Raw genomic sequence first — 11,898 nt, 5'->3', positions numbered from 1 at the left:
GGCTCACCTCTCGCTTTGTCGGCATGAGAAGGCAGCTGGGCCTGCAACCACTCCACCTTCCCCAAGATCCTCCCCCTGATTCTCCAACTCCTGGGCCAGGTGTGTGTTCAGCTCTTGAGGTAGGGCCCTGGCTTCTGCAGGACTCCTTTTTCTAAGGTTGGTGGTGGTAAGAATGACGTGAGTTTATGACTTGCAGACTTCCACTGCTCTCTGAAGACTCGCCATCTGTCCACCCTTGTGGGGTTCCAGCCTTGATCACCCCCATTTTACATCAATCTGTCCTTCTGACTCCTGCCCTGCCCGTGGACTTCAACCTCCAGCATCAGACACAAAGATAGCAGCCTTCCAGATACATGGAAACAAATACAGATATGCCGATATATAGACTTCTAGTGGTTCTTCCTCTCTGATGAACTCTGATACACATGCCTACTCTCATATATAAAAATATATAGGATATACACTTATACATATATAAATACATGTAATACTGAGAGAAATAAATCAAATATATTAAATCAAATGCATTAAATAATTGTTAACCATTATTGAACCTAGATAGTGAGCACATGAATGTTTATTTTACTATTCTTTCAAATTCTTTGGTATTTTGAACTTATCCATATAAACGATTTGGGGAAAGACAGAATGGCTCTTAGTAATGAGTAAAGTTTCCAGATTCTCAGTCCAAAGAACTATGGAGTAACGTCTCAGCAAATAATTTTTTTTTAAGGGAAATTAGGCCGTAGACTCATTTAATGTGTTGAAGTGCCCAGTAGGTGCTGGGCGCTGTCCTAGACGCTGAAGATTCTGTGGTGAACGAGACTCTACCAGAGCTCCTGCCCTCATGGAGTTTACAGTCTAGTGTTCTGTTTGTTTGTTTGTTTTGTTTGTGTTTTGTTTCGTTTTTAGACATCTACAATTAATAGCAAGTTTTACATTTTGGCCCCTCATGGCTACGCCTAATGGCAATCAATAATGCAGATGGTGGTCACTAATCGAAGATTTCCTCTGCTCTCTGAAGAGTAGCCATTAACTGACCTTCCTTGTTTACCAGCTGAATCCTATCATGTGCTTGGTCTGATCAATGAATAGGACACCAGGGGCCATTTTGGGTCATGGTCCTCCATGTGTGCATAAACAGTGATACTGACCTAAGTCAAGGAACCACTGGAGTTGCCAAGGTCTCTTTTCCTCAGGGACCAGCCTCTATGTTGCATATCTGGGCAGTGCTTTTGTGGGAGATGGTGGGTAGAGGGTAGTGGGGGGTGTGATGCTAGACTGTGGATCCCTGGGCGGGAGGTAGGAGGGTGATGTATGGAGAGATACTGGAGAACTGCATACACCTCACAAGTTGGGATCCACGTTTACTAACAAGACCAAGTGTTGTTATTGTAACAACACTACAAAGATTTTAAATGTCTTAAATGACAGTATTTTGAGATTGCACCTTTTGTTCTTTGGCAAACCCCAAACAGGAAATCAAACATGTACAATTTGGAAGGGAAGGAATGAGTGAAAGATTAAAATATGATTTAAAAAACCACTCAGCTTCTGTACGCTCAAACCCAGAGGAAAAACTTACCAGTTATCATTGTCTGCCAGTGAATCAAGTCCAGTTCAGCGGCATTGTCTCAAATGTCTACTCTGTTTTGGGGAGGGGATGAGATTAAGACAAAAATTCATAAATAGTGCACAGGGAGATTAAGACAAAGAAATGAAATCTTTTTTGTAAGATTTCAACAGTGAAAATTTGGAGAAAAAGATGAGTGCCTGTTTTGAGCCTGTTTGCCCTAAGATCCATTCCTTTCCCAATCCCTTTCTTGTCTATAACCCAGGAGGCCTGACCCCTGCAGGTGACACTTCCCAGGCTCCCTTATTGTGGTAGACAGACTACTGGCCCCCCAAAGATATGTCCATGTCCTAATTCCCAGGGCCTGTGAATGTAATTCTTTACATGGCAAAAGGGACTTTGAAGATGTGATTAAGTTAAGAGATCTTGAGATGGGAAGTTTACCCTGAAGTATACAGATGGGTCTGCTGTAATTGGTCAGAGTCAGAGGAGATGTGACAACAGAAGCAGAAAGTGGGAACAAAAAGTCAGAGAGGGGGCTTACCTGGTGGCGCAGTGGTTGAGAATCTGCCTGCTAATGCAGGGGACACGGGTTCGAGCTCTGGTCTGGGCGGATCCCACATGCCGCGGAGCAACTGGGCCCGTGAGCCACAACTACTGAGCCTGCGCGTCTGGAGCCTGTGCTCCGCAACAAGAGAGGCCGCCATAGTGAGAGGCCCGCGCACCACGATGAAGAGTGGCCCCTGCTTGCCACAACTAGAGAAAGCCCTCGCACAGAAACGAAGACACAACACAGCAAAAATAAAGAAATTAATTAATAAACTCCTACCCCCAACATCTTTAAAAAAAAAAATAGAGAGAAATTTGAGGATGTTACGCTGCTGGCTTTAAAGGGGGAAGAAACGGCTAGGAGCCAAGGAATGCAAGAGACGTAGTTCTAGAGCTGGAAAAGGTAAGGAAACTGTCTCCCCTCAAGCCTCCAGAAGGAACCAGTCCTGCCAACACTGTGACTTTAGCCCAGAGAAACAGATTCTGGACTTCTGACCTTCTGACTTGTACAATCATAAATTTGTGTCATTGTGAGTTGTAAGTTTGTGCTAATTTGTTACAGAAAGAATTGGCTAAAGGGAGGCACTGTTGAGAGATTAGAGGGTGAAGGAAGGGAAAAGCCAAAGATTTCTTTTCCTCTCTCTCTGCCTTTGGTGGCATCAATGGCAGGGGCCATGGCTCCTCCTTGGATCCAACTCAGACCAGACACACCCAGCTTCTAACGCAGGACCCCATCCCTGTGCTTTGGTAGCACCACCTCTTCCCTTTGTTTCTCCACCTGGCAATGACATCAGCTTCAGGCTGTTGCTAATCTCTGGGTTGCCTCACTGATTCTTGTTGGGCTTCTCAACAAAAAATCTCAAATGATGTGCGTGAAAAATACATATATTTCTAGTAATTATACCTATATAGTCTTTAATATAGATTGCAGCAAGTTTGTTAAGATCCCTTCCCAACTGTACCACCCCACCTCCTATTAGCAGTGCCGTCACAGGCCGTGCCACCATTGTATCAAAATCCATTTTGACTTGTTGTAGAAATGTTTTTATAACCAATGTGCATTGATTCCAGTTATCTCTTTGTTTATGATATAAAAGCAACGACAGCATTGCTTTGATTAAGATGCTCATATAAAACATCACCTCTGAGACTGGCTATTGTCCTTTCACTGTATTATCAAGTATATTAGTATATATCATACTTTATAATCTTAGATAATGATGATCTCACCCACGACATTTCACATCTTATTATTCTGTAATAGCCAGCCTCTAAGATGGCCACAAATGATTCTCATCTCTTGGTATTTATACCCTGTTTATACCCTGCACATTGAATCGGTACTGGCCCTGTGTGCCCAGTAGAATATAGCAGAAGTGACAGTGTGTGACTTCTGAGGCTATGTCTGAACAACATTTTAATTTCTATTTTGATCCCTTATTCAAGTTTTCTACATACTTACTGATTTTTGCTCTATTTTTAAAAATCTTTTATTGAGTACAAAAGAAGTGAAATCTCACACTGTAACTGTGAATTTCATTTTTCCTTTCTATCAGTTTTTGTATTTTGAAGCTCTGTTATTAGATGCACATACATTTAAAATTGCTGTGCTCTCTTGGTGAACTTTATAACTATGAAATGTTCCTCTTTATCCCTTTTAATATTTCTTGCTCTGAAATTTGCTTTGTCTGCTATTAATAAAAACACTCTAGCTTTCTTTTGATCAGTGTTTGCTTGATATATCCTTTCTACATCCTTCTACTTTTAACCTATCGGTGTCTTTATGTTTAAAGTGGATTTCTTTTTTTTTTTTTTTTTTTTTTTTTTGCAGTAAGCGGGCCTCTCACTGTTGTGGCCTCTCCCGTTGCAGAGCACAGGCTCCGGATGCGCAGGCTCAGCAGCCATGGCTCACGGGCCCAGCCGCTCCGCGGCATGTGGGATCTTCCTGGACCGGGGCACGAACCCGTGTCCCCTGCATCAGCAGGCAGACTCTCAACCACTGCGCCACCAGGGAAGCCCTAAAGTGGATTTCTTGTCGACAGCATAAAGTTGAGTTTTGCTGTTTTATCTACTTGGAAAGTTTCTGCCCTTTAACTGATAGGTATATCAGTCAGGGTTCAACTAGAGACTGGGAGTTAGTAGGAGGTAGATATTAAGAGGATTGCTGCAAGGAGCTGGCTTATGTGAGTGTGGGAAAATCTGAAGTTGCAGAGGTGGCCGTCTGGAAGGGGAGACTGGAGCCCTCAAGCACCAGCTGAAGCTGCTGTCCACAGGCAGAATTGCTCCTTCATCAAGGAAGCCTCAGTTCTGCATCTAGGATAGTCTCATTCACTGACAGTTAGCTGATTACGGACTCTATTCATTCATTCCAGTTCGATTGAAATGTAAGTGACATACAGCACTGTATAAATTTAAGGTGTACAGCATAATGATTTGACCTACATACATCATGAAACAATTATTAAAATAAGTTTAGTGAACATCCATCATCTCATACAGATACATTAAAGAAATAGAAAAAATATTTCTTTCTTTGTGATGAGAACTCTTAGGATTTACTCTCTCATCAACTTTCATAGATAATGTAAAACAGTGTTAATTACGTTTGTCATGCTGTACGTCACAGCCCTAGTGCTTATTTAACTTGTAACTGGAAGTTCGTACCTTGTGACCAGGTTTATCAAATTCCCCCTCTCCCTCCCCTCCCCACCTCTGGTCTTTTTTTCTATGAGTTTGTTTGTTTGTTTTTGAAGTGTAATTGACCTGCAGCACTATGTCATTTCATGTTACACAGCATCAGAATCTACTTTCAAATAATATTATATCACTTTATATATAATGTAAGAATTTTCAACAGTATATTTCTGTTCTCTCTCTCTTACACTTTGTGTTGTCCTTTTCATATATTTTACTTTTAAATATGTTATCAAGCCAACAGTATCTTATTAATTTTTAATAAACAGGTAATTATATTTTAAAAGATTTTAAAGATAGAAAAATGTTTTTTATGTTTACTCAAGTAATGATCATTTTCAGTGCTCTTTCTTCCTTTTGATAAAACCAAGTTTTCATCTGGTACCTTCCGCACAAACAACTTTCTTTAATATTTCTTGCAATGGAGTTCTGATAGAAATATATTCACTTAGCGTTTGTTTTTCTGAAAAAGTCTTTATTTAAAAAATAGGTTTTTTTTTCTTTTCACTGAGTGAAGAATTCTGGGTTAATAGTTTTTTTCTTTCAGTGTTTTAGAAAAAATATTGCCTCACTGTCGTCTGGCTTGCATAACTTCAGATGGGAATTCTGCTGTCGTTATTATCTGTTTCTCTCTGATCATGAAGTATCCTTCCTCTTAGGCAGATTTTAACATATATTTTTTCTTTGTCACTAGGTTTTGGAAATTTTATTATTATGTACCTTGTTACAGTTTTCTTCAAGTTAATTTTGCTTGACCTTCTTTGATTTGGGGGTTTATCGTTTTCATCAAATCTGGAAAACTTTAGAGTTAGCCATTTTTTCTTCAAATATTTTTCTGTCCTCTGCCCTTTCCTCTTGGGATTCCATGTATGTATCTCAGACCAGCTGACTTTGTCCCATAGTAATTGATAGTCTGCATTTTTTTTTCTTGTCCTTTTTCTTTCTGCTTCATTTTGTTTTCATTTAACATTTGTCTTTTTTTCTGTAGCACCTATTTGATGTTAATTGCATCTAGTGCATTTTTCATTTCAGATATTTTATGTTTTATCTCCAGGTGTTCTATTTGGGTCTTTTAATATATTATAGTTCTTGCCTCATTATGCTCTGTTTTCTTATACCTTCTTGAACATATGTAGACTATTTATGATAGCCATTTCATCATCCTTTTTCACTAGTTTTTTTTTTTTTTTTTTTCTTGTGGTATGCGGGCCTCTCACTGTTGTGGTCTCGCCCGTTGTGGAGCACAGGCTCCGGACGCGCAGGCTCAGCAGCCGTGACCCACCAGCCCAGCCGCTCCGCGGCATGGGGGATCTTCCCGGACCGGGGCACAAACCCGTGTCCCCTGCATCGGCAGGCGGACTCTCAACCACTGCGCCACCAGGAAAGCCCTTTTTTTCACTAGTTTTATTATCCCTCTCATTTCTGGCTCAGTTTCTATTGATTAATTTTTCGTGTGCTTCCTTGTTTGTCTATTAGCTTCTGATGAACACAGGCCATTGTCGATTTTTTGTTCTTGAATGCTAGATTTTTCATATTCCATTACTAGTGTCGAACTTTATTCTATCACTTGGTTAAATTAGTTGGAATTGGTTAGATATTTCCGAGCCTGCTTTTAAGTTTTGTTAGGGATCATCCAGTGCAACTTTTAGTCTAGAGCTAATGCCCAGACAAGTAGCCCCACTACTAAAGCAATACTCTTTGAGGATTTTACCCAATGCCCCATGTCTCAAGGTCTTTCCATTCTGACGGTGGGAACACAAGCTATTCCCAGCCCTACCTGAATTCAGGGACTCCTTCTGCCTTCACTTCTTTGTGATTCTTTCCTGGACTCAGCTTCCTCTCACATATTCACAGGTCAACACTCAGCCCAAGATTTGAAGGCTCTTTGGCAGTCTCCAGAATTCTCACTCTTTCTTGGTAGCTCTTTCCCTTTTAGTATTTTACCAGGAAAATTCTAGCCGCTTTTGCCTTTCCAAACTTCAGTCTCCTTTTCCTCAACTCAGGGAGACCACTGGGCTCTGTTTGGGTTCCCTTTTCTGTCCTGCAGACTGGAAACTGTTTCTAGTCCATAAGCTGGGGAAATCTTAGGGCTTTTTATGTTTCTTTCCTCTCAGGTAGCCTGTGCTTCCAATTATCCACTTTCTAAAATACATTATGTCATATATTTTGATCATCTTCTGGTTGTTTAAGGCAGGAGTGTCTCTGTTAATCCATCTTGGCTAGAAACATCTAGTATTTGTTCTGGATAGTATAAAATATTTTCATTAAATAAACTTTTAATTTAAAAAAATTTACTTCATAGAAATAAGGAAAGAGACACAATTGTAACCACAGGAGCAACCCTGGAGTTCTAGTTTACATTTCTAACTTTTACTCGCAGTAACTGAAGTATAAAATTCTCATGGGGAAGTTAAACTAATAAACCATCACCTTTTCTCAGTTTCAGCAGCCAAGTTTTGTACACCAGCAGTGAATGCTTCAGGATCCATGAATTTGGTTACAATTTCCACTCCATAGGAATCTGTCAATTCAGTGAGCTTCTAGCCTCTGTTCCTCCTTGAGTTGTGTAAGTTTATTTTTAGGCAGTAGAATTAAAAATGAGCCCTCTGCCCTCACTGTAATGATTGGCTAGGTCAACCCCAAATCTAATAGTGCTGACAGCACAGTAACTTACTTTTGAAGACCGTGTTACAAACAGCCAAGATCACTTAGATAGATAGCAACAGAGAAGTGATTTGAGAGTTCTAGGTATATTGAATTTCTGGCATTGTGTTTTGCAATGAATTTGTAAAATTATTGCACACATGTAATTTTTTATACCTTATCTAATGGTCCCTTTTGTTTAAATATAATTATGTATATATATATATATTTCTTTTTTCAGTAACAGTTACCTTAAAAATTAAAATTTACTTTTGTAGTAAGTATCCAAACATTGGTAATATGTACTGATTTCATCCTGTTCTCTTAATCCACTAACCACAGTTATACCACAATCCTCAGTCACACTTCTCCTTGCCTCTACAATATTTCTTCCCATCTAAAGAGAAGTCTTTTATGACTTCAAAATCCTTCAGAAATTAATTTTGGCATAACTCCTTTTTTCTCTCCAAGGAAACTTTTATTACTTCTCTCACATCATAAATACAGTATTTCTTTTCCTTTCAAGAACAATAAAAATATGTCTCATTTCTCTTTGAACTGTATTTTCAAAGTCTGTAACACTCAGGGTTTGGAAAAACATGACAATCTAAGTTTATACCAATATTTACAAACCACTTGTCACAATGCCCACGTGCATTGTTGAAGAATTGTTTAATAACTGTTTCTCACTTTTAGCCTTCCTCTGCTTTTATCCCAACTTTTGGCTTAACTCTCAAAGTGTAAAAGTGCCCATGTTAAGCTTGTTTTGAATATTAAAAAGATGGAGATATGAATTAGTTTCTGTAACATCTATATGAAATGCTGAAGGCATGGGTACTCTCTAATGAACTAGGTACACAATATCATGAAATAAAAGATCAGATATACATTCTTATCGATTTATGCAAGTGAGCACATCTCCATGATTTACAAGTCAAGAAAAGAAAGATCAAACTTCACAGTTCTGATGGCAGACCTCCCTCAGAGACCACCCCTCCCTGTGATGTTCAGTAATGTGAATATTGCAGAGCTATCCTGGAATTGTATAAATGGTTAGGGAATTTTTGGAGAAAGGGAGAGAAAGAAAACCAGGCAGTTGAAAATGGGAAAAAGAATGAGGCTGTAGCTGAGAAACCTCATCTTGTGTTGTGATGGAGGGCTAACTCTCATTGGGCAGAAAATATAGTGTCCATCCTTCATCATAAGGAATTCCTCCTGGTACCATCTGGTTGATTGTATCAGAGTGCTAAAAAAACAAACAAACAATAAACAGCAAGAGCCTGGGAAAAGTTGGAACCAGAAAAGAGGAGGAGAAATGAAACATCTAAAGCACCCCCCTGAGCCCTATCACAGTCTCATTTCTTTAGTTTCCTGATTGGAGGATGCAGACTTTTATAGTCAAATCTGATTAATATAAAGGTCTATGAAGAGGTAATTTGAGCTAACTGGATTTTATATTTTTATTTGCAATGCTGGAGTTTTATTAAATACCTCATTTATCCATTGAAAACATATTTGCCAAGGACCTGTGTTCCTCTGGGTGAGAAGTAGAAAGGAGTGAAGACAGCCTTTTTTGATTCGGTTAGGAGGGGGAAGGAAAATTAATAATAAAATTTAAGAGACTTTTGTTGACGGAAAAAAATTCACAACCTAAAGGTTGAGAGTTATGTTTTATTCGGGGACATTCGTAGGACTTCAAGTTCGGGAGATGGAATCTCAGAGAGCGGATATAAGCCAGGATATTTAGGAGTTTTTGCAACAAAGGCCAGGTAGTCGGAACATCAAAAGATGGCTGTTAATAGAAGAAAACCAGATATCTTAAGGATTTTAGTGCTTTTCTCTGTATGGGAAGATGCAAGAGTCTGGGCTTACTGAAATCGTTCCTTTGATATGCACCTCAGCTGTCTGGGGCCAGTATCCTGTGTTTTCTCATCCTGAGTTTCCTCAGGTGCACCATCCGGGGTGGCTGCAGTGACTATAATGTGATAGCTTGATGGCTGCAAACATCCTTTGTTTACAGATATGGCACGCAATATGTTAGTTCTCTCTTTAAATAATAGTATACGTTAGGTGTATGGTAAAGTGAATCAGTTACACATATACATATCTCCGCTCTTTTTTAGATCCTTTTCCCATGTAGGCCATTACACAGTATCGAGTAGAGTTCCCGGTGCCGCACAGCAGGTCCTTGTCGGTTATCTACCAAATCTATAGCAGTGTGTACACCCGAAACTAACACAACAGTGTAAATCAGCTATACTCCAATAAAAATGAAAAAAAGAAGCACAGCAAACATTAAAAAAAACAAACAAAAAATAGTATATGTTAGATCATTCTATAAAACCAAGGTCATAGGAATCAAAACTAACTTTTCCATACTTGAAGGCATATCTTTTTGAAAGTAAGAGTAATTGGTAAGAAGGGAGGCCATGGGATTTTCAACTGCACCCATCAAAATTACCACTTTATGGGAATGCCATCAATATCTACGCTCTGAATACCCACCTGCTGGCTTAACAGTCTCTTCCTGGTGTTTTCTCGCTCAGTGATTCCTCCATGGTGGGAGTCCATGGTGGGAAGACAGCACGGTTCTCCCATGATCCTGCTGCTGAGCTTAGAGTCTTGGGTGGGTGTCCACCACCTGCCGTGCCCCCTGTCTTTGGCTGGGGTCCCTGAGCTCAGGAAGGCTCTTCACCCGGCCGGTCACTTGCTGCTGTCCCTGCCCCTCTCCTCCAGCCTCCACACCAAGCTGTGTGACCAGCTTTCCCGGGCACTCCCTTAATCATTTTGTCAATTTGTTTTTGTTGTAGAGGATAGAAAGGCACTAAACATACCAAGTCCAGCTGTCAGCCTCAGCCTCCCCCCACCAACACCTGGCTCTGAGGCTCACTGACCCTCCCCTCTGGGGCCTTTCTGCTTACATATTCAAAAGAAATATTATAATAAAAGCAATGTGATTCAACTCTTTTAGAAGGGATAGTATTTATGTAAAATTGGGAGACAGCATTTTCTAAAATGTTTGTGATATAGACTAGACAGTGTCTTCACAGATAAAGAAATGAGTTCAGGGAGAACATGGCTTCTGAATCAAAGTTGTATTCCCTTTTCTCTACTCCAGGGGTTGCCCAGGCATGTTCTGCAAGGCCCCAGAACTAGGACTCCAGGGCATGAATTAATGGGGAGGGGGCAGAACATTGATAATCGAAAAGAAAACTGTCCCAATACCCAGAGCTGTTCTCCGGGTCCCCCAGGAATGGAGGGGCATGGTGGCTGCAAAGATGGGGTCAAGATGTCCTGACGCCACAGGTGAAGATGCCAAGAGAAGACGTGCCCTGGTACCAGCGGGTCTCCTGGCAAGACACCCAGGCCTTCCTAAGGAGAGGATATGAGATCTTAGATGCAAAGGTTACATTTGCAAATCACACAACAGGGAGTCAAGAAAGGCAGCTCCCGAGAGCCACTGGGGAAAATGAGAGGATGCTAATGAACGTGTGAAGAGTGACAGGGAAGTGTCTTTGTCCTCATCAGTGAAAGTCGTCTCCAGAGAGCAATAAATTGATTCTTGCATATCCTGTGCAGCATAAATAAATAAATAAATGGCCCAGAAATGAATTTCTAATAGAGTTGGTGGGAAGTAATTTGCGAACAAATCTTTCTGCTGCTCTGGATGGGAACTGCGTCTCTGGGAGAGGTCGTCAGTACCTCCAACACATTTTCTAATTACTGATGCTAATTACTTGCATTATCATTTGCATACTCTTATGAGGCAGACGCTACAGAGGGCTGAGGCTCTTGGTTTTTTTTCCCTCTTATTCATTCAGGAATGAGAAGACTTCCATCCTGGCTAAGCATTTGCCAACAAACAGGATGGCTGGAACAGGATTTGCCCCTCTCCTTGTCCTCTGGGAGGCTGGCTCTCAGATATAAACATAAAGGCAGTCTGTCTATCTATCTATCATCTATCTATCTATCTAGCTAGCTATCTGTATATCTATCCCCATGGCCAATTTGCGAAGCCTTTTAGGCACTCCCAGTTCTTGGAGCCCCATGGTTAGATGTCCAGGCTGTGGAGTCAGACCCTGACTCAGCCAGATGAGCACAGCTCCAGGTCTAGAATAAGCTTCAGTAAAGGTAAATTCCGATCCCTGCCAGTGCAGGACTAACATTGACTCCTGTCCTGCTCCATCAGTCATTTTATTCTTCTTAACTAAATTGGTGGTGAGTTGAAGTTCTTTGACTAGTGAGGTTGGTGTAAGGCCTGGCTTCCCCTGCAGACAGGGGTCCTGGCTTGAAGCTACCCTTACTTGCAGTTTGGAGCATCCCAGGAAGCACATCCCCTCTCTTGCCTTCCCTGCTGCCTGCTGTGAGTTCCAGTCTTAGAACTGGAGTGGGAGAGAGTAGGTGATGGGGAGAGAGCTTGATGGGAGAATGCTGGGCTC

The sequence above is a fragment of the Delphinapterus leucas genome, chromosome 8 (assembly GCF_059928025.1).
Source record: "Delphinapterus leucas isolate spDelLeu-1000000601 "Yukka" chromosome 8, BTC_Dleu_Yukka2, whole genome shotgun sequence".
In the NCBI taxonomy this organism is placed as follows: Eukaryota; Metazoa; Chordata; class Mammalia; order Artiodactyla; family Monodontidae; genus Delphinapterus; species Delphinapterus leucas.
This window is presented reverse-complemented; position numbering follows the sequence as displayed.